We start from the raw sequence: 24,775 nt of genomic DNA, 5'->3' as shown, positions 1-24,775 counted from the left end.
GTCATGGCAGTGTGGGCAGTGGGGCTGGGCGGTATACAGTATATTATGGGGTGCCGTTTGTAAAGCAGCTCGTGCTGAAAATAACAGCAACATTTTGTCACATTTAGCTTTAAATAATGTTTAAAAAACTGGTATGAAATTTTGAGGGTCACTTTTTGCACATTTACAACAATATTTGTCAACTTGGAAATATTTTAAATAGTTAAATCCAAATATTAAATGTTACACCTAAATGTTAAATGTTAAATCTAAATCTAAATCTAAATCTAAATGTCAAATCTAAATCTAAATCTAAATGTTAAATCTAAATATTAAATCTAAATCTAAATGTTAAATCTAAATCTAAATGTTAAATCTAAATCTAAATCTAAATGTTAAATCTAAATGTTTCGTGTGAAACTAAATATTTAGCTAATATGCAAATTAAATGCCGGTAACCGGAAGTACCAAAATAAAAGCTCGAGGAGGTCAGTGTGTGTTTATAGTGTCAAATAACGAATAAAAATCATCTCATCCGGGGACATGGACTCTTGAACTTGGATAAACGTTAAAATAACTACCTAAAATAATAAACACAGTTGGGGAATACTGTATTTGAAGAGTGCTTTGAGTTTTTAGTGTCACTTTTATGAATGGTGTTGGAATTATAGCCACTATAGCCAGCCACGAGGGGGGTCTGGTCGGTCACGTTTGCTTGCATTAAGGCAAGGCACGATACGGTACTGTTGGCCATGGTCACACTGCGAAATGTCCAACGAATCAGCGTTAGCCGAGAACGTCGCCATAGCCGTCCCGGTGGCTGTACAAACTTATTCAACAGCGACAGCGACAGCCTCAGGGCCACCGCAGGCCACCTCGGTAAGCATGTTTTCCAAATCTCGGAGCTAGCATTGGATTGTTTTCAAGGCTAACTTAACTAAACTAGCTAACGGTAGCTAGCCAGTAGATACTTGCTACTACCTTGACAACAATACAATGCTAGCTCCGAGATTTGGAAAACATGCTTACCGAGGGGGCCTGCGGTGGCCCTGAGGCTGCTGACGCTGTTGAATAAGTTTGTTCAGCCACCGGGACGGCTCTGCCGATGTTCTCGGCTAACGCTGATTCGTTAGACATTTCGCAGAGTGACCATGGCCGACAGTAGCTTACCGTACCTTGGCGGGGGCGGGCGGGGATAGGCTCTAGCTGGCCTTAATGCAAGCAAACATGGCAGATCAGTCAAAGTGAGCCCCCCCGGTGACTGGCTGTAGTGGCTACAGGTCATAATTCCCACGCCATTCATAAAAGTGACACTGAAAACTCAAAGTACTCTTCAAATACAGTTTCTCCAACTGTGTTTATTATTTTAGGTAGTTATTATCACGTTTATCCAAGTTCAAGAGTCCATTTCCCCGGATGAGATGATTTTTATTCGTTATTTGACACTACATACACTGACCTCCTCGAGCTTTTATTTTGGTACTTCCGGTTACCGGCATTTCATTTGCATATTAGCTAAATATTTAGTTTCACCCGAAACATTTAGATTTAACATTTAGATTTAACATTTAACATTTAGGTGTAACATTTAATATTTCGATTTAACTATTTAAAATATTTCCAAGTTGACAAATATTGTTGTAAATGTGCAAGAAAGTGACCCTCAAAATTTCATACCAGTTTTTTAAACATTATTTAAAGCTAAATGGGACAAAATGTTGCTGTTATTTTCAGCACAAGCCGCTTTACAAACGGCACCCCATAGTATATGGCATATGTACATCACGGTATAATTTAACGCACATACGGTAACGTACACATGCAGTACATTTGTTTTTCTCACAATTTCAATATAAATGGGATAAAACCCTGGTATGGCACCTATTACTGTACTCTTCACTGTAAGGCACATACACGCACACGCACACGTACACGTACACGCACTCGCACACACACACACACACACACACACACAGACACACCACACACTCGCTCACAAGGTGACAACAATACCAGCACCGCTATCACGACTGGTCAAAATCTTGCTTAAACTGGTTTGAAAACGATGTCCACACTAGTCTTTTCAAGTTGTGTTTTGAACATCTCTGTCCACACTGAAATGCATGAAAGACAGAAAAATAGCTACTCTTCTTCTCCCTCCTCTTTCAGTTGGCAAAAAACAAGTGTGCTTCACAGCCAACATCTGGAAAGGGGGGTCAGTCCCCTGCTGCTCTCTGTGGTCACCTTCACTGTGTTATATTACAAACTTATCATTCACTTCTTTACATATTTTTTGCCTCGGTTGTAAGACAACATGTGTAGTTCACACTAAACTTTAGCCTTGTCAGTGCAAGTTGCCCTATAGTGCAGTATTGTGATGTATAGTGAGTTTTATCTTTATTTTATTCTAACTCAGAGGTAAACTGTTAAACAGTTTTATTGCATGTGGCAGGAAAGATTTCCTGCAGCGGTCCCTGTGACATCGAAGCTGTCGGAGCCTTTTGGAGAAAGCGTTCTGCTCTTGGACCAGTCTGGGGTGGAGAGGATGGTCAGGGTTATACAAGATGGAATGACCTCCTCTCCACCACAGCTTCAAAGGTCTTCTGTTTGCAGCCAACAACGGAGCCAGCCTTTCTGATCAGTTTGTCCAGGTGTGTGTCCGATGCTGCTGCCCCAGCAGATGGCTCTGGTGAACAGAGAGCTGGCCACAAGAGACTGGTAGAACATCTCCAACATTCTGCTGCACACACTGAAGGATCTCAGCTTCCTCATCTTCCAGCCTGTTGTTGAACCCAGGTATCTGTGATTCTCAACCATGTCCACATCTCCAATCAGCAAAACCTTTGTTTCACAATCTCACAGCTTGTTGTCAGTCTACCTTGGATGGCTAAGACAATGTGGCCACTAATCAAATCTTTATGAAGAAAATGAATGGGATTTTTTGTTCCGGAACCACACTGTTGAGCTCTATAGGAACTTTACTGTTTGTTTTAAATTTGCAAAACGATCCGATTTGTTGTTTCCCCAAACTCTTCTTTTATTTCTTTTTTCTTTTTTTGCTGCAAATCAGCTCACCAACCACTTGGACCACTCCTGTCTTGTGCACGTTATTCTGTTATGTTGGGTGTCACTTCCCACCTGTGTTTGCATGTAGTTTGGAACCAGACATACATCGATAAAAGATGTTGTAGTATGTGACCCCCCTGTCCCCAGTGAAGCATGTAGTTTGAACATAACTTCAAGATTCCCAATTACAAGACCGCAAGTTGTGTAGTATGAACAGTACAGTGATCTGACAAATTAGTCATTAGTGTGAATTTAGCTTTAGGGATCCTTTAGTAATTTAATCACTTTACTGTCAGAGCACACCTGTGTGGGTGTGCTTAAAGGAGACCTATTATGCTTTCCCATATTTTCTGTCGAATCTATAATGATACAATATCAGATGTTAATTTTAAACGTGGCTAAAGCTTCAAATGATGAGGTAAACGTTTTAAAAGAAATCTCTGTAAGGGTCCGTTTGGTATTCGTGGAATAGACCATCGGAGGAAAACAAAGTAGGGTCATGTCTTTTCATTCTTTGTTGAGGAGAGGGTCATGCAACTTTTTTTTTGTCTACGGGTAGGGTCATCCAACTATTGTAATCATGAAAACAGCAACATTTCAAAGGGGCTTGTGCATATTTTTCCATGTAGTTCCATGTAGCTCTCAGTCTTGGCCCCCATCACTAGCAGATGGGTCCCTCCCTGTTTTAGAGACCGTACAATTTCCCAAACAGAATAAATCTTGCCTACACATATAAACACAAAACTGCTTTGCTCGTTCCATCGTGTTGTGACTGTTGAGACATCTGCTGAAAAAATAATTGTATTCATTGGCATGATTTTGTCTCGTCTGAGAAATTGAGGTTTGGATGGTGTTCAGTTTCGGCAGCTTTACTTATATACGGTATGGTATACAGTATAAAATGACTCAGGAAGCCTAGTGACGATTCCATAGCAACCAGTTCACATGTTGAGTTTGTTATTCTGCTTTGTTGAGTGGTCTCAATTTTTTGTTGTCTTATTTCATGTAAATACTAGTTTACTAGAGGAGTAACTTAGTATTTGAAGTAATGCAGTAATGCAGGAAGTGTTTATTAAGTTTCCATACTTATTGTGTTTCCACAACAATGTTAGTGAGTAAATCTACTGAAATGGCCACCATAACAGTGGAGTGTGATGTGTAAGATGCGAACGCAGAGGTTAAGTCACGTATGTCGTGGTTGTAAAAAAGCAATGATTACCTGTCCTTTTTTGCCAAGCACAAACCAGTACAGAAGGCGTCAATAAATTGTTGGGGAGGCTTATGTATTTTTTCCCAATCATTCTGGAGGGTCATAGAAAAATGTGTTAATGGCAAAGGGAGGGTCAAGTCTTTTTTGACTGAAGACCCTATAACTCCTCCGGTAGCCCCTTACATAAATAACAAACATTCCCTAAGCCAAAACCTCAGATTTGCCACTGTTCTGAACGCTCCGCTTTCAGTTTTTTTTCCTACTCTCAGTTCCGTGTCACACGGAGCCACGTTTCTGTGATTGGTCATCTGTTCCAGGCAGGCTAGGCTAATGCAGTTTTTACATTGTCACATGTAGCTACATGTTAAATCAGGGAAATCTTAAATTTTTGCTGCTAATCTTGGTTTGTTAATTTATCCCTAATTTCGGGTATTGTTCCTATTGATGTTGCGTTGTATTTGGTTTAACCTTTGCTCTATTGCCAGCCTCAGGACAAACTACATGTTTCCACTGAATAACAAAACCACCAGTTCATACTGTAAATTATAATAACAATTCATACCATAAACACAGTAGCTATAGGATTTAGTATTTAAAATTATTTCATGATGATGAGCATAACAATAAGGATGATGACTTCAAATTAAGCAGTTGCCAGTCAGTCTGATAGAGTGGATCATTGGTGTGTGTGCCGGCCCTCTGCAGAGGTTTGTCTGACTGGTTCCTCTGGAGGTGGCAGATGACTGTGTGATGTGAATGTGAGGCACTGCAGCTGCTTTACTGTAGCTTTGCCTTCATTCTCTCTCATTAGTCTGAAGAGTTAGAGATGGGTCATTCACCTGCTGCTGGGAAATGTGTCACCCTTAACTTTCCCACTGTTCCACTCTCTCACTCAACCCTCTCTCTTGTGTAGTTTTTCTCCAAGGGGGCAAATTAGAGGGTTGAAGGGGCTTTATGCACATGTGAGAACATGAGATTGCATAACCATGAATGGGTGGAGGAGAGATTAAAAAAAAAACACACAATAGAACCGTAGAACCGGTAGGCATTGATAATAATTTATAAAAGTTATGCACATACAGCACAGCAACTGTTCCCCCATTTTCCACCGGGCCATCTGCTCTGCATTCTGCATGCACCCTGACCACAGCCAAGCTATCATCTCTGCTAAAGATACACGGCGGTACTTTTTTTATGTGAGCACAGATACATTTTATAATTATCATGCAATTCATACAATTCTTACCAGTTTATCAGTTTACCAGCTTACCAGCTGGAAAATCCAGGTTGCGGAGACATACCTGATATTGTCTGATGAGCTACGACTGCGAACAAACCCTTACTTGACCAGGAGGAATTACAGAAGTAATAACCTTATTTATTGTATTTGCCCAAATTTTTTGAAACACTCTTAACATCTTGCTGTTAAATAAACAAAGAAATGAAAAAAGAGCATCTTCTCACTTTGAAGCAGCAGGTAGGCAAACCCACACATGATCAGAGATTAGAATATTTCTAATGAAACCTATAGCAGAGTGATTTGGACTCTAATGGCATCAGCCCCAGGGTCCTGAAGACCTGCGCCAGGCAGCTGTCTGAACACACTTTTGATAGCCCCAGTGATGCTGAACCATGCTATAAACAACTGCACCAAAACATAGACACATCAATGCACAACCCCAATGCATAAAAAAAAGATAAATCGTCAGAGCCAGCCACTCCATAATAAAAACATGGTTGATCTGATAGCCACACTACTTGACCTGTTGCCACACTCCCTCCTGCAGCATTGGTCTCCATCTCTGTAGCTTCTGGTAATCCGCATTCAGACCCACAGCAGTATTGTTGTTCTGTGTTGGTTAGTTCTATAGATTTGTTATCCATGGCTATCTGTTCATCCTCCGCTTGCCCGTTTTGTTCTTCCTCTTCCTCATATTCCCTTCATGTCTTTCTCCCTGGTATGCTGGCTCAGATGTGTCGCTAACATCAGCTGAAGCTTTTTTTTTTCCAACAGTATAGCTTCCAACTTCCAACCATAGCTTCCAACTTCCAACAACCACACTGACCCAGACGCAGTCTTTTCGATTCTGTCTTGAAATTCTTATGTAAACAAATAATCAAATAAATGTAGGGCAGATTTGTTTTATTTCAAATCATGCACGTTTTTGAACATCTGATCTGAATAAGTAATTTTGCCACAAAGCAATGTAGACTGATGTGTAAGTTTGTGACTGTAGAGGGTTACTAAATACTGATCAGATTACTATAGTTAGTTATGAAGGATTTGGACAAGTTTGGCCAATTTAGTTGTATCATATAAAATATAAAATATACAAAATATCAATTGGCCTAAGAACAATTAAGGGGCTGCATGGCTGTGTCAATCATGCAGCTCTCTGATTGGCCGGCCAGCCCAAACGGCCTATGAGGGCCCGCATCCCTGTGGCATCTGCCAGATTACCAGTCTGTCACTGACTACAGCCCAGTAGCTCACACTTACCACCTGATGAAGGTGCTGGAGAGGCTGCTCTGGTGAGGCTGATGAGATGTTCTCTGGACCCTCTACAGTTTACCTACCACCCTCGTCTGGGAATGGACGATGCGGCACTGTGTGCATCGAGCCACTGCTTCTAGGTGAGAAGCTGCAGCTACTTACCTGAAAGGCAGACCACAGTTTGTCCGTCTGGACCGTCTGATGTGGTGGTGAGTGGTACAGGGGCTCCACAAGGGACTGTGCTGTCTCCTTTTCTGTTCACCTTATAACCCACAGACTTCAAGTACAACTCAGAGTTTTGTCACTTACAGAAGTTTTCTAATGACTCTGCAGTTGTTGGGTGTATAATACAGGATGAACAGGATGTAGCATACACATTGCTGGTGGACAACTTTGTGGAGTGGTCTGGTAAGAATCACCTGCTGCTGAACATGGATAAGACCAGAGAAATCGTGATTGACCTTAGGAAAAAGAGAACGGCTCTGCAGCCCCTTTGCATTCAGGGTGGATATGGTTGAGGAGTACAGATACCTGGGAGCATCAATAACAGGCTAAACTGGAAGACCAACAGCACAGCATTTTACAAGAAGGGGAGGAGCAGACTCTATTTCTTGAGGAAGCTGAGATCCTTCAACGTGTGCAGCAGAATGTTGGAGATGTTCTACCAGTCTGTTGTGGCCAGCGCTCTGTTCTCCTCAGTCCTTTGCTATGGAAGCAGCATCGGTGTCAGCAACACAAATGTAAATGTGCTGTATTTATATAGCGCTTTTCCAGTCTTAACAACTGCTCAAAGCGCTTTTATATCTACAGGAAACATTCACCATTCACACACATACATACACTGTGGCCGGGGCTGCCGTACAAGGTGCCACCTGCTCATCAGATAAACATTCACACAGATTCACACTCCGATGCGCAGCACCGGGGGCAACTCGGGGTTCAGTGTCCTGCCCAAGGACACTTAGATAATGATTGCAGGGGCGGGGTTTAAACCACCAACCTTCCAATTGTTAGGCAACCGCTCTAGCACTGAGCCACAGCCGCCCCAAACAGACTGAGCAAACTGATCAGGAGGGCTGGCTCTGTTATTGGCTGCAAACAGGATGCATTTGAAGCTGTGGTGGGGAAGAGGTCACTGAACAAACTGTTATCCATCATGGAAAACCACAACCACCCTCTCCACCCAACACTGGCCCACCAGCGGAGCACCTTCTCCTAGAGGTTTTGACAGCTTCAATGTTGCACGGACCGCTAAAAGAAATAATTCCTTCCTCATTCCATAAAACTGTACAACAATTCACCGCTGTGTGAAAACATCTCATTGCCTCACACATTGCAATGCACTATTGTGCTACTTGCCCACTGGTCACTTCATATTTATTATCTAATATAATACATGCTTTATTTTGTGATATATACAGTGTATGTAGGTTGTACATTTTATTCTACACTTGTATATACATGTTTATTGTTTTTCATTCAAGTACATTACACTATTATTCTAAGTACATTTTTCAATGGTTTTAGTGCATTGTTTTTTATTTTTGCTATCTTATTTTATTTTATCTTATTTATCATTTCTAGTATGTTACTTGTATTTTTTGTTTGTGTGTCAGTATGTGTGCATGTCCTTGGTAACTTGCTGCTTGTAACAGAGTAATTTCCCAATTTAGAATTATTAAAGTCCATCTATCTATCTATAATAAAATGAATATCTAAGAATACATCTTGTGCATTGACAGAAAAAAGTGTAATCTCTTCCAGCTGGGTTAAACATTCTCAAATATCAACCAGGCCTAAAATCATACAAATCATCTGTCATGTGAGAGAGGCTCTGGGAGCTACAACCCCACTGTAGTCCAGAACTGGATCCAATATCAAGTTAAAATCTCTCTTAGAACAACATTGTGGTTGCCTACAGCTTGATGTTTCCTTTCTAATTCTATAAAAAAAAGCCTAATCATCTACATTACGTACTTATATATTAGCCAGAATTAGTTCTTGCCCTTGTATTTCAGCCAAAATGAAAATACAATAATTCTTAATTAATTGCAGGTTAATCAACTTAAATTGCAGGTGCTTGCTAATCAGTGTAATGACCCCTCTACTCCTGCTACTATCAACACTATGGAACACATATCCTACCCATCCTCCATACAATATGCAACATGACAAGTGTTATCACTGATGGGCCATTAATGCATTACCATCTCTATGTTATGTGTTAATGTCATGACTGTATATTATACAGTCTGGTTAATACCTATTGCAGCAAGGACACACACAGCACAGCCCCCCCACAAAACCTAAAAGGCCTCAAACAAGTGCGAAACATTCTAAAGCATTTTTATTTTGGCAAGTAAATGGTAAATGTATATATATATTTAAATGCATTGGATATTACACCTCTGGGGTGGACCTTGCTGTGGTTACCCCCCTCTCCCTTGTACGTTGGCCAGGGGCCTTACCTGGTCAATTTACAACCCAACAAGTTTAAAACACCCACACGCTCCGTTTTACTATGATGACTTATTATCCTCTTTACCGTGAGTCTCTCTCGCTCCTTTCTTTTCTTTGTGTTACTTATTTGCTTTCCTCGTTACAAACAAACCTCACATTACCGGTTATGTCACAACACTAGCCAAACTCAACCTCCCAGAGCAATACAGCTTATTGTTCTGTACTTGTCTTATGCCCTAACTAAACTGTATGTTTTACTGCACCAGTTGGCCTGTGTTTTTGGTAATAATATTGTACTAGTAAAATATTTAAATAAATGGTAAATATAATTATGGTGCAAATGATTAAATCATGACAATTTGTCTAATTCAACAAAAGAACGACAATAAGTCCCCCTCAGCGTTTGTCTCTCTATCTTTTAATACAGTGTAAACGATAAATCTGATATCTGTATAATGAATAATCTGTTATACTGCAGCAACCTGGGGCCTGTTGCGCGAAAGTAGAATAAAGATATCCAGGATAAGTGAAAAAGCGCAACTTGACTTAGCGTGATCCACTCATCGCGGCTTAATCGGTTGCATGTTTGCCGAACCAGGATGAGAAGGTGAAGCTATGTCAAGCCAGGTGTAGATAGCTGGGAGAAGTGCACGTTCAAGGCTTTCTTAATCAATCACAGATTTACTGATGCAGAAATGGAGAAGATATGTTTCACCCAATGAGCAGCAGCTTCTAAGGGAAAGTAACGAGGAGGTGAAGAATATAATATGCATAGGCCTGGCAACCCAGTGGTGAAAACACGTTCCACCAAGTGCATCAATCCAGACGAGAAAGTGAAAGACACTATACCAGAAGGCTTAGTGGGGCCATGCTCTGCTGTACCAGTACAGATTGAAGGCATTTATGCTAAAGCCATACTCGATAGGGGTTCTCAAGTCACCTTGCTGTACAGATCCTTCTACGACAGATACTTGTCACACCTGCCATTGACACCCATCAGTGTTTTGCAGTTATGGGGTCTTAGTTCTTCTGATTACCCCTACGATGGCTATTTGTCACTTAAGCTGGAGTTTTTGGAAGCTGACGTAGGACTGACTGAGACCATTGATGCCCTTGTGTTGGTTTGTCCCGATCCAGTTGTGAAAGGGGAAGCTTCCATACTTGTTGGTACAAACACACCGACCGTGAGACGACTACTTAAGAGCTGTAAAGAAAGAAGAAGAGAAAATGTCTTAAGCTCGATGCACATTCATCCCGCTTTCAGAAAGGTTTTTGAAGAGCTTACAGAGCTCCCACCTGATTATGATGACGACAACAAGAGAGTAACCGTGTGGTTCACACAAAATAAACCTATTGCTTTGCGCCCTGGAGGGGTAGCTAGAGTGACAGGTCTGCCAAAGTTCAAAGAAATGCAGAGTACTCATGCCATACTTGTGGATTCACCTGATGAACCTGCAGAGGAACCAAGGTTTCCGGAAGGGCTTTTGGTAAGACCAGAATTGCAGGCATCTGGTGTGATCAGATTAGTGGGAAAACTAATGGAACGCAGTGATGTTTTCTCGACCCATGAGTTTGATGTTGGCTGCTGTAAAAGTACCCACCACACTATCAAATGCACTGAGCACAAACCATTTCGGGAGAGATCGCGTCGGCTGCCACCTGCTGATGTGGAGGCATTGAGACAGCATCTGAGTGTAAGCAAGTGGTTTAGTGTGCTAGACCTCCGAAGTGGATACTACCAAGTGCCCATGGATGAAGAAGACAAAGAGAAAACAGCCTTCATCTGCCCAGTTGGTTTCTATCAGTTTGAAAGGATGCCACAGGGAGTGACAGGAGCTCCAGCAACTTTCCAGCGGATAATGGAACAAACTGTTGGGGATATGAATCTGCTGGAAGTCTTAGTTTATCTGGATGATCTTATCGTGTTTGGAGCAACACTTGAAGAGCACGAGGCAAGGTTGTTAAAGGTGCTTGACCGCCTAAAGACTGAGGGTCTCAAACTGTCACTGGATAAATGCCAGTTTTGTCTACCATCTGTGACTTATGTGGGACATATCATCTCTCAAGATGGAGTATCCACAGATCCAAAGAAGACGGAAGCTGTAACCACATGGCTAAGACCAACTACTGTGACTGCTTTGCGGCCATTCCTTGGGTTCTGTGGATACTACAGACGCTTTGTGAAGGATTACTCCAAAGTGGTCTATCCGTTGAACCAGCTGTTGTCCGGCTGCCCACCCGCTGCCAAAAAGTCCAAGAGGAAAGAGGGGAGCACCTACCTAAACCCGTCGGAGCCATTTGGTTGTAGGTGGGATGACAAATGTGAAGCAGCTTTTCAGGAACTGAAGCAGAGGCTTACCCAAGCTCCTGTATTGGCCTTCGCAAACCCACAACTACCATTTGTGTTACATGTGGAGGCCAGCCAAGAAGGTCTAGGTGGCGTATTGTATCAGGACCAAGGAGAAGGGTTAAGACCAGTCGCCTTCGTAAGTCGAAGCCTTTCCCCGTCCGAGCGACATTACCCTGCCCATAAACTAGAGTTCTTGGCCTTGAAGTGGGCGGTGGTAGACAAACTGCATGATTACCTGTACGGGACAACGTTTGAAGTGAGAACGGATAACAACCCGTTAACTTACGTGTTGACGTCTGCCAAGCTAGATGCCACGGGTCACCGCTGGCTTGCTGCATTGTCCACTTACAACTTCAGTCTCAAGTACAGATCTGGTGCTCAAAACATTGATGCAGACGCTCTCTCTCGTCGCCCACACCACACACCAGCCCAAGGACAGGAGTGGAAAGATATACCTGCAGCCGGTGTGAGAGCCATGTGTCAGATGTCTGTGGTGACTAAACAGAAAAAACAATGTCCTGGTAGACTCTCTGTACACCTAGGACTCTCTGTACATGCTATTCCACAAGCCTACTGCAACCTGTCTACCCTGAGTGTCAAGGGAATGCCTTTGTTAAGTCCTACAGAGCTATCAAATGCGCAACAAGAAGATCCTGGCCTTGGCAAAGTATGTTTAGCTCTTTGAAATGGAGATGCCACACACGTTAATAAGACAAGGCATCCATTTTGCCCTCTGCTTCTGAGAGAGTGGGATCGGTTGAAGATGAAACAAGGAGTCATGTATTGCATCACCAGTCCACCTGGCAAACGCTGCCGTTTTCAACTGGTCTTGCCAGAAAAGTACAGGAAGATGATGACTCTGGTCATTTGGGCCTTAACAAAACATATGGCCTAATCAAAGATAGATTTTACTGGCCACGCATGAAGTCTGATGTTGAGGATTACTGCAAATCCTGTGTGTGGTGCATAAAGCGACTTTACCCAAGAAAGTTGCTCCACTCGCTCATATGCAAAGTGATGGACCATTACACCTCGTGTGTATGGACTTTTTGTCTATTGAACCGGATTCAAGCAATACAGAACATGTCTTGGTCATTACTGATCACTACACACGCTACGCTCAGGCCTTTCCAACAAAAGACCAGAAATCCTCTACAGTGGCTAAAGTGTTAATGGAGAAGTACTTTGTCCACTACGGATTGCCAAAGAGGATGCACACTGATCAAGGAAGGGATTTTGAGAGTCGTCTAATTCATCAGTTACTGAGTACACTTGGGGTTGAGAAATCAAGAACTACACCCTATCATCCTCAAGGGGATCCCCAGCCTGAGAGATTTAATAGAACTTTGTTAAACATGCTGGGGACCCTAGAGCCAAACTGTAAGAAAAAATGGAGTCAACACCTACAACCAGCCTACAACTGCACTCCAAGTCTTGAGTCTTGATACGGAATCTGGGATTACAAGGGAAGGACAAAGTGGCGGTTCGCTGGGCTTCAACTCCTTATGTAGTGAAAAGTCAGATGCCAAACTTACCAGTGTTCCGGTTGAGACCAGAAGATGGTAGCGGACCTATCAAAGTTCTCCATCAAAATCACCTTTTGCCACTAGGACAGACAGTGCGTCTAGACCCAGTTCCTGTTGCTGACACTACACCTAGTAGGAGAGTCCTCCAAAGGAGAAGAAAGAAGGTTCGCAAAGATATGCCAGAAGATGACAAATCGTCACAGCAAACACCAGACAACAAATCTGGGGAAGGAGAACTGAAACCATGACAATTGTGAAGAAAAAGAGTCAGACTCAGAAGATGAAGAACTTGGGATGTGGTATGACCGATCTGTCAGAACCCCCAGGAATAGAGTGGATGAAGAAATGTCAGAACCATTCAGCCTGGATTTGGATCTTGTATGGAATAACATGACTGGACAACTAGAGTCAGAGATACAGTCAGAAGTGAGGCAAGATATTGTGGAAATGGACAATATTGAAAATGGATCATAGTCTGTAGAGACAAAAGGAGAAGCTGAGCTAGAAGAGACAAGTGGGACACAAGAAACGACCCAAAGCTATGAAACACTGGACGTGGAAAATCATTTGCTTCAAGGAGACACAGACACTGAAACTAGACGAACTCAGAGAGTCAGAAGAGCTCCCTGTCGCTTAACATATGACACACCAGGGCATCCAAGCTTCTTAGCAGCTCAATCAGTGAGATATGTTTCTTGCCTTTATAAGTGGATAGGTTCTCCTGTTATAACCTAGTCATAGGTGCTACCCACCGTATATCCAATAACTCGCCTAATATGTTGTGCCATGTTTGCTTATGTTTTAAAAGCACCAAGTCATGAGGGCATGTCTTATATTGGTTAGGGGAGAGTGTAATAACCTGATAACATCAGTTATTTTGTATTTGTTTCTCATTTTAAATATGTGAGTTATTAATAAGATGCACAACTTTTATTTGGTTTATGTCAAAGTGCATAACATTTATTGAGACAAATATGTATTATCTTTCTGTGCAGTTAATAATATGTTAATAATGTTTCAAACATAACCGTAATAATTGTTTACTTTAGAGATGACCTGTGAGGGTTTGATTTCCGGTTGGCCTGGGGGAATCAGAAGAAGAAGAAGAGGAAGAACGAACGACACGAGGGGTAAAAGGGAAAAAACGTCAAGCGGAGTGTGGGAGTCCAACCCTATAGCCTAGCTTGTCAATGTGTATTTTAAATACATGGGACTGTGAACTGTTTTCATGATTAAGCTACGCGCGTTAGTCGGCATTGTTACTGCCTGTCAAGTGTGGTTTTGATGGACTTAAGCCGTTAGCTAGCTTAGCTATAAAAAAAGAGAATCCGCCAGCGTTGGAGAGCTGACGGCCGCATTCTTCGCCTGCATACACGGACTGGAGCGGAGGCTGGCTGGAAGAGGTTTCGGAGGTCGACGCGGAGGTGTTGCTACGAAGGGTTTGCTGTGAGTCAAAGGGCGGCCTGCTGCTCATCGCTTCCGTGCGGACTGAAACGGGTCTGAGAAGAGGACGCGGTAGGAACCGTTCTCATTCTACACACCACATTGGAGGTAGGCCAATTGTTGGCCTCGTTTTTCCTTTCTTCTCTTCATGAGCTCCAACTTTAAGCGCGCCAACGAAACTTAATGCAAGCCTGCTAAAAGAACGAACTAAACTGAAGAGTGCACTCAGGTTGAAATTAGTAAAGACTAAACGGTCCGGGTCTTTCTGTTTGCTATTTTATTTTTATATTGGGGATGTCTCTGTACTAATGTGAACTAAACCTGCATTCAGTTAATACAAAAATCGAAAAGAGTCACTGTGTTGGTGTTGTTTCTCAATTTTCTGTAAAATTGAATGGGTTAATATGGAGTATTAAGTTGATCTTATTTGAGGTTATTAGACCAGGGTTGTTCTCTTGGCCTCTCATTAATTGCTAAAGTCGTAGCGAGAGTCATATCTTACCCTAGACAGATTTATTATACATTGAGATGTCTCGTTCACCATTTTACCAAGCAGGTAGTACACAAGTGTAACATTGTGATAGATACATAAAGTGCTATTCATATTACGAGCCTTTGGTTAGAGGGTTACATGCAAAAAGGGAAATACGGCTGTTATCAAATGGAGAGAAAAAGCCCAACAGACTACAGCGGACCTACTGAATGTGTAAGGATGTAAAGATATCTAATATCTACTAGTCACTCCACATTTTTACAAAGTTGAAGACTATACTGTGTTTTAATTGCTTTAAATATGCTAGTTTCATGTGTTGGTTTTATTGCTGTATCTGTTTTTATGTGATAAATGTATTGGTTTTACCGTAAAGTGTCTTTTGATTAGTCTACCATGCAAAGCACAACATCAATAAAATATATTATTATTTGGCCTACTTTGCCTTAAAAGCGAGCAGAGGGAATTCATGTTCCTCGGGAAATGTGCCCTAAGGACTCTAGGCCTAATTTCAAACCCTTATTTAAAACGCGAGAACATGTTTTACAACCATATGCACAAATCTGTATAAGATATGTCTAATTCTTTGAACATTTAATGTTCATACAGAACAATCAGAAAGGGACAAAAACTAGAAAAAGAAGTGACTTCAATACACGCTGTGAGTATTTTTGTAAAACAATATTCATGTTTTTTTATTCTTCTGACAAGTGACAGCACCAAAATAAAAAGATTAAGAAGCATTGTGGTGTTCCCAGTGTGATGAATGTAAACTACACCATATACGTACTGTATATAGGCCACGTTATTGGTCCAGGGATGTGAGACTTATTGAAAAGGTTGTGAAACCATTGTAAGCTATAATACCTAAAAAAACATTAGGCCTACATAGTAAGGAGTAACACAAATTATTATTTATTAGAGAAGGACAAGCAACAATAAAAATCATGAATGTATTGTTTCGTGCAACAGGCCCCTGGTGTCGTTTTAAGGCAACTTAATAGAGGTAAACACGGCAAACAGCCATGTGTAATGCCACATTACTGCACAGCTGGTGCAGCACTGGCTGGCTGCTGAGTCCTTCCCGGATCATGCCATTAGATTAGGAAGCGCTAAGAAAAGTTCTATGAGCTTAGAACACATTTTAACTAAATATTGCATGTCATGTTCATTTAATGGTGGAAAGCCAAAATTGTGAAGTGGAAGTTGAAACTTGTAGCTTCTTGCTTCTTATCACCTTTATTGCAATAACTCTTTGTACTTTTGTTCTAACTGACTTTTCAGGCTTTTTTGTAGCTGGAGATAATTGATAGTGTCTTAAAATATGAATGAGGGTAGTGATGTAAGATACTCGCTACAGCTGCTGCATTTCTCCTAGAGATGAAACAGAGAAAACATGTTTTATTTCTCTGATTCACTGCTTTACTTTATCCACTTCCTCTCTACAGTAACTCTATGGCTCGATCCACCACAAACCGTGCTATCTGGCACATGTTGAGCCTCCATCTAAAACTCTGCCTTTTCCACCAGTTGACAGTAACAAGAATAAAATGGATTGTGGATCATTTTATTTCTAAAGTTTGTAGCTGACTTGAACAGCGGACTTTTCTACTTGCTGTTGAAACAGGTGACTTTCCTTTTGTTATAAAACCAAAGTTCTTAAAATTGACTCATCTTAAATCTTTGGTCTGAACTGGGCTTTATATGAAAGAATGAATATTGTGGGCCTACCTTTATATAATTGTAAGTGATTAAAGGTACATATGAGTTAATATTGGCGTGCTAATGATTTTCTATGTTCCATTCATTGTTTCATGGTGCTCTACAGCCGTCATGCAAACCCATCTAATTAGCAATTATAATGAATAATTAAAGCTACAAGCAACGTTGGACGGGTGCTCGCACCTCCTTGAGCGTCGGGCTTACCTCCGGACGCGCTCCTTGCAGCCGTGCATTTGTGCAGCACTCAGACACTGCAAATTGTGAAAAGGGAACTCTCAGCTGAGATCTAGGATACCTCACACAAGACTCTACGTAATACAGTTCATTAGCTGTGAAAGGGGGCATGGCTAAAGCACAGGGGACAGGCCAAACCATGACCAATGACAATGGTTTGGCCAACTCTCTGCTATCTTCAATAATACCTCACACAATAGCGTACAACAGAGCCAGAGAAAGAGGAGTTGTTACACTCATTGACCTCGCTTAGTGGTTACACAGTTCATGTATCCCTGTAAAGATACAAACACACGCTGCATCACATTCTTCTACGGGACCGACAGCAGCAATAGCGATGTTGAGTAGTAAATATGAGAACACATACCTAAGTACTTGTTTCACTGTTATTGCGTATTCGTAAATGTCAGTTTTACAGAAGTGGTTCACTATAAAAATCCTATAAAGGACAATGAAAAATGAGAACCACCTACAGACAATATATCTGTAGTATAATACTGGTCTGTAATACAAAACATGTCCTTATGTAATCAATAATAATAAGTAAGTCTTAAGTTTAAAACATAAGAATAAAAACCTTTTACTTCCAGAGTGATTGTCAGGTCTTTTATATACAGATGTATACTAGAACAGATCGCTAAAGTCAAAACAGGGTTTTATCTTCAAATGTGATCAATTAAAAAACACAAGCTGCTTATTTTCCATCTTAAGTCAAACTATAAATATTAGATACAGTTAATAAATGGACCAGTTTATTTTAAGTAGCCTTATTGTTGTTTATCAATCAAGTGTCACAGAACATTCATTTGCTGCTCTGCTACTCTGATTTTTCAATCACAAAGTAGCAACAGTCCATTCAGCATTTAGTGCCCAGCCCACTTCTTCTGACGAGCCATGAGTTGACCACACAACCATGATATAAAATTATCACTAAGCCATAAAAGTATGAAATATATTAGAAAATAACAACCCATGACGCTTGGATGAATGAATGAAATTGTATTTTTTTTTACTAAACAGAGTGAGACAACAAGTGTGTGTGTGTGTGTGTGTGTGTCTCTAACTGGAAAAACAACAAAGTGAAGGAACAGGGATGAATATTGTGTATATACATGCTAAGAAGAGAGGAATAAGGTGGGGGAACAATAGAAGTTTGAGTTAAATGACTCCTGTATTGCTTGTCATTTTCTTGGAGGTCTACAGTACATTGTAGGACCCCGGTCTCTTCCACCAGAGCTGTCCTCCATTGCGCAGCATTCGGATAATGTCCGTTCCGCTCTGTGCAGCCCCAAATCCCCCGATGATTGAACTGTACACATACAAATAAAGTTAAGTACATGCATCATGAAGGGCCTCTGATAAAATATAGATAGTTGACAATTCAAAAGAGTTAGCTATTTAATCAACTTACCTCAGAAGTTACTCAACAGTCAGCTATAGAAATGAATGATGTCCAACACCGTAGAATGGATGTTTGGAACTATGCAAACTGCATACCCTGGAAGTAGGCGGCCAAAAGCGTACAACAGAGTGCAATGGGAGTGTCGCCACTCTGTCTTTCTCTATCCCACTGGTGTACAAGAAACGGGTCATTAGTTATTAAAGGAGGAGTGGTTTTTCATAAAGGGTGAGGCAAACCATCACCAATTAAAAAGGAACTTTTTGCTGAGTTCATTGATACTTCTCACAAGAGTCTACCTTAAACGGTTCACAAGTTATGAAAGGGAGCGTGGACTGAGTGGGGTAAAGCATATGGGGCGCCTCAGTATCAGTTGATGTTTGTCATATAAGGCAGACTTTTTGGGCAACACTTTATAATAACCATCATTAATAGATGGTAAATTAATAGTTAATTAATCTTTAGATAACTGTCATTTAACTGTTAACAAACAATGACATTATAATTAGTAATGTTTACTAATTATTAGTGGAGTTGTTAATTAACAGTTGATTGTTACACAGTATATATATATATATATATATATACACACACATATTGAGATGCATACACACATATGTAAAGTGTCACCCAGATATGACAATGTACACCCAAGTTACAACAACTTCTTTGTTCATCAATAAATGCTCAAAATGGACAACACGCCACACCCACACCGTTGGATGAAATTTTTTGCTTTTAATAATTATTCATCTTTAAGGTGATGCAATGGGACACACCAAATTTGAAGTTGATCTGATCTCTAGGAGCAGTTCATTCAAGTATAGCACCTTGACTTTAGGCCTACTTCCTGTGGGCACTAGAAGCGCAATAACTTGATCCAATATTGGCCTGTGTATGTCCTCAGGGTTGAACTCTGAAAAAGTTTTAGCTTATTGGACATACACTCAAGTTACACCCACTTCCTGTTTTGATGGCGAAAAGCACAAAATGGCCGCCCCGCCACGGCCATGCCCTATGACGAAAGGTTTTTCTTTTAATCTTTTCATTTCAGGTCTTATGATGGCACAGACCAAATTTGAAGTTGATCAGATAAAATCTCTAGGAGGACTACGACATGTGGAAATGGCCAAAATCACACAAACTTCAAACTTTCCATTCAAAATGGCGGACTTCCTGTAAGGGTATGACTCCAATGAGCTTTGTTGTACGTCTTGTAAACCTGCAGATCCGCTGCTACTCTCAGTTCTTTTAAATCAAGGCTGAAGACCTTTCTTTTTGATGCTGCCTTTCTTTAAATTAATGCTCATTTCTTTCTTATGCTGCACTGTAACTTTTATTCTTGTGTTTTATGTGTCCTAATGTTTCTATTTTGTTTTTAACTGTCTATTCATGTGTCTTATTGATTTTTAATGCTTATGACTTTTAACTGTTTGTACTTGTGTTTTATCTGTTTTAATGATTTTGTGTAAAGCACTTTGAATTGCCCTGTTGCTGAAATGTGCTATACAAATAAAGCTGCCTTGCCTTGCCTTGCCTTGACATGCTACACATGTGTACCATGTTTCATAAGTCTACATTAAAAGTATGGCAGGAGCTCAATTATTTTGTAGTTTGTTAGGGGCGCTAGCAAGCCATTTTTGTGCGCCTATTCCCGAAACCCTTAAAATACGTAACTTTTCACCAGGCTTGTTGCAACTGCCAGTTTTCGTGAGTTTTTGAGTATGGTAAGCCCCTCATAAAGGCGATTCATTTGCAAAAAAAAAAGAAGAATTCTTTTAGTTTCAATAGGGACTTCACCACTGTCGGTGCTCGGGCCCTAATTACATTTAATCATGTTACATGACATGGGCTCTGGTGGTTAATGATTTCTAAAGAGAATTCTCAGGATTCCCTGGAGGGAAGTTCTTCACATTTGATACAAACATCAACTTAGACTGAACTGATTTGATTTTGGAGGTCAAAGGTCATTATGCCGCCAGTCTACTAATATAATTGGCCATCAGTGGAGAGGGTGGACAGCTTCAAGTACCTTGGTGTCCACATCACAAGGGTCTGACCTGGGCACTGCATACTGACTAGGTGGTGAGAAAGGCTGGGTCCCCTCAAATGCCAAGGCATTTCTACTCCTGCATCAAAGGGTCCTGGTGGAAAACACTGAAGGCCCTGAAGAGAAGAAGAAGGTTCCATCAGATGACTATACAATAGGTTGTGCCCTACCCTGCCTTAAGACTATTTACACCAGGCACTGCAAGAAAAAGGCTAGGAGAATCATTTAAGATCCAAACCACCCGGCTAACAGCCTTTTGTCTCTGTTGACGCAAGGAAGAAGTTAACTGATGCACCAAACCAGCACTGAGAGGCTCAGAAGGAGCTGCTACCCTCACAATATTTGTCCATTGTCAACGTCATTTCCTCGCCTCCCATTCATTTCTATGGTTGTTACACAGAAGCTACGTGAAACATTTCCAGGTAATCTCTACACCTCTGTTATTCTGATATTACAATGAAATGAAACAGAATCAGGGAGTTTTGCTTTTTGCAAGACTGATTCATGGTTATTACACAGACATACCAGAGCTGTTTCCAGGTAAGAAGTCACAAGATTAAAAAACACAATTTGTAAAGTATTACTTTGAATCAAAAGGGAACTGTTTGGAACATAAAAGGTGGATGAATTTAAGTGTTATAATATGGTAATTACCAATTTTAAATTCTAAAAAGTTTTATCTAATTTGGAAGGCATATTGCTGGTTCTAGCCTATAAGACTGAAATCCTCAACATATATTACCCAATTATTACATGTGTTATATACAGTGTTGGGCAAGTTACTTTCAAAATGTAATACATTATAGATTACTAGTTACTGTCATTTGAGAGTATTAAGTTATATTGTAATATTACTGTTTCTGAATTGTAATTTGTTACACTACTTTTGCATTTCTTTTGAGTTACTTTCACCAAAATAACACCGGAATGAATTTTACCACCGTATCAATAGAGTCTCATCTTTATCCACTTTAAGCTAAGCTAGCTAACAGCCAGGCTAAAATTAATCCTGGAGTCTCATGTTTTAAATCAGCTGCAGTCTGATCCGAAATAAACGTGTTTAACAGTTATTCCGTTGTCTTCTGAATGTGTTCTGCTTTATTAACATGCATTATTTGTCACTATTGTTGTCATGAGTTGGATTTAAACCTTACTATTGCAGTTGTTTAGATGGTTAGAAGTTGCACTGGCACCCAGATGCGGAGTGGCAATAGGGAAAGTCAGGGCTTTTTCCAGTGGGCCGGCAGTGTTTCGATGCCACAAGGGCCAGTCTGATTATAATTATACATTGCAAGTTCCACACCATCCAGCTACCTGGTATGTGGGCGGTGCCCACGGCCGGCAGACCTGTGCGTTGCTTCAGTTTCCACTCTCTCTATAAAAGTAAAGATGAGCAGCGCGGCGTCCATGGTCTGTGCAGATTCAGGTTATTGTTGTTTATTGTATGCAGCGATAGTCCCAGATAACATTAATGGCAGACTGGTCAGAGACCAATACATTCATGATTTAATTTTCTTGTTGTTTGTCCGTCTCTAATAAAAGATAGTTTGTGTTACTCCTTAATATATAGGCCTAATGTTTTTATTAAGTATTATAGCTTACATCGGTTTCATAACCTTCTATATTAGTCTCACATCACTGGACCAATAACTTGGCCTAGCTATACAGTTCGCATATAGTGTAGTGTACATTCATCACACATGGAACACCACAATGCTTCTTAATCTTTTTATTTTGGTGCGGTCACTTGTCAGAAGAATAAAAAACGTGAATAATACATTGTTTTACATATATGCTTACAGTGTGTATTGAAGTCACTTACTTCTTTTTCTATTTAGTCCCGTTTTGCTTGTTCTCTATGAACATCAATAGTAGAAAGAATTAGACATAGCTTATAGAGATTTGTGATTATGGTTGTAAAACATGTTCTTGCGTTGTGAATAAGGGTTTGAAATTAAGCCTTGAGTCCTTAGGGTACAATTCCCGAGGAACATTAATTCCCTCTGCTCACTTTTAAGGCAAAGTAAGCCAAATAATAATACATTTTATTTATATTGTGCTTTACATAGGCTACTCAAAGACACGTTACAGTAAAACCAGCACATTTATCACATAAAAACAGATACAGCAATAAAACTAACAAATAAAACAAGCATATTAAAAGCAATTAAAACACAGTGTATGCTACAACTCTGTAAAAATGTGGAGTGACTAGTAAGAAAGTAGAAATTTGTAATCTTTACGCATTCAGTTGGTCCACTATAGTCTGTTGGACTTTTTCTCTCCGTTTGATAACACTGTCATATTTGCCTTTTAGCATGTTATATGCTTCATCTCCTTGTTACTTTCCATTAGAAGCTGCTGCTCACTCAACATATGTCGCATGCGTCTTCTCCATCTCTGCATCAGTAAATCTGTGATCGATACCGGGGTCTATTTAAGAAAGCCGTGAACGTGCACTTCTCCCGGCTATCTACATCTGGCTTGACATAGCTTCACCTGTTAATCCTGGCTCGGCAAACATGCAACAGATTAAGCCGCGATGAGCAGATCACACTAAGTGCTGGGCCTGTCTAGGAAGGAGAGTAAGGGTTGTCATTCCCTTGTGTGTTGTCCTGCGTATACAGAAAGAGTTCCCTGATGCTGCAGGCAGCTATGTAGGGTTCAGACCGCCTCTCTACTGAAACAGGACATATAGGAAGCAATGACTTCCTTTTTGGGAGGTCTGTCAAACTGGGAGGAAAGTGTTTCTGGAATCTTTATCTTCCCTTTATAGCATTACTAATCTGTGCTGTATTTTATATAGCGCTTTTCTAGTCTTAACGACTACATCATACAGGAAACATTCACCATTCACACACATTCATACACTGTGGCCAGGGCTGCCGTACAAGGTGCCACCTGCTCATCAGATAAACACTCACACACATTCACACTCCGATGGACAGCACCGGGGGCAACTCGGGGTTCAGTGTCTTGCCCAAGGACACTTCGACATAGGACTGCAGGGCAGGGGATCAAACCACCAACCTTCCAATTGGCAGGCAATCGCTCTACCACTGAGCCACAGCTCAGACCTGCTATCATCAACCTCCAGTTGTTTTATCACAGGAGTATCAGTGAGGACAGCGGTTTGCCTTCTATTCTTGCCCTTTGTTGTCTGCTTTCTTGAGCCAGCTTTTGGTTGTGTCCATAGCAGTGGACGATGCCTCAGGCTCGGACACCACACATGTAACAGGGGATGTGACAAGGGAGCCACATTTAAAACTTACACGAAATTCTTAACATAGCACACACACTTGCCTGCGTCGTCTTTGCTAAAGTAAGTTACTAGCCAACATGTAGGAGTCTTGGCAGTAAAATCCATTTTATATAAGGGTTTACTTAATCCATTTGCTAGCGTTGCCTAACATTAATCTAGTCCTGTGTGAAACACTTAGTAACAGATTTATAGTTTTACTTTGCTGTTGTTTGGAATGGATAACTTATGTTGGATAACATGGATGTATACAGATACACTAAACTTTAGTTTCTGTTGGCAAAACAAAAGACACAGAGACTTAATTCAATGTCACCGTCTTTAACTCAACAAAAAACAACAGACAACAACACGGCCTGTGTTATCTGCCTTCTGTTTTTTCCACCTACTGGTTTCCTAGCCTGTCGTGAACATGGCTTTGTGTAACTTTGGAAATGTAGATGTAGGCATTTGAGCCATGTCAATTGAAATATTGCTTCGTTTTATAAATCCAAGGAACTTATTGAGTACACCAAGGCACATGACACCGGCAGCAAACTGGGCCTGGTTGGTGAAGCAGACACTTGTAAAATGTGCAGACGGTCACGGTTGAACTAAATTGTTGTGGTAGTTAATATAAATAGACTTATATTAATATCCCTAGGAAGCCTGTGCAATCATGTAGTTTACTGACATCAGACAGCGTTTTTCTCAAAAAAAAATTTAGGAATGGAATGACGTGTTGCCTGGCAGGTTGGGAAAAAGAGAGTTAGGCGGGGTTGGCAGTGCTGGGGAAGGTGACTGAAGGAGGTGACTATGTAGCTCTGACATCACATTAGTCCCAACTGCTCATGAAAAGGCAAAGCTTCTTAATAAAGGCTGTGCGCATTTGACTGTGGATTGACCGTTTTGCACTTATATGGTACTTACATAGCCCTTAGACCTTAGTTATTATGAAAAAAAGCTAGGAAATTTTCATATTGACAATATGTGACCTTTAAACTTACCTTTGTCGGTGTGAAATGAAGACAGATTCATATGTTGCTTAAACTGTCTCATAAGTATTTGAAACTTGTAAAACACAATGCAGAAATGAATACAGAGTGATTTGTAT

The 24,775-nt window shown here is 40.8% G+C and overlaps 1 long non-coding RNA gene across 1 annotated transcript; it reads left to right on the top strand.

Moving 5' to 3' along the window:
- The first annotated feature begins 4,139 nt into the window (after positions 1-4,139).
- LOC116674467 (uncharacterized) lies at positions 4,140-24,459 on the top strand. Its single transcript, XR_004328108.1, has 3 exons — positions 4,140-4,367; positions 8,334-8,336; positions 24,448-24,459. It is a non-coding gene; the product is annotated as an uncharacterized LOC116674467 (long non-coding RNA).
- The last annotated feature ends 316 nt before the right edge of the window (positions 24,460-24,775 follow it).

Source organism: Etheostoma spectabile, chromosome 3 (genome assembly GCF_008692095.1).
Source record: "Etheostoma spectabile isolate EspeVRDwgs_2016 chromosome 3, UIUC_Espe_1.0, whole genome shotgun sequence".
NCBI classification, from domain to species: Eukaryota; Metazoa; Chordata; class Actinopteri; order Perciformes; family Percidae; genus Etheostoma; species Etheostoma spectabile.
This window is presented reverse-complemented; position numbering and strand designations above follow the sequence as displayed.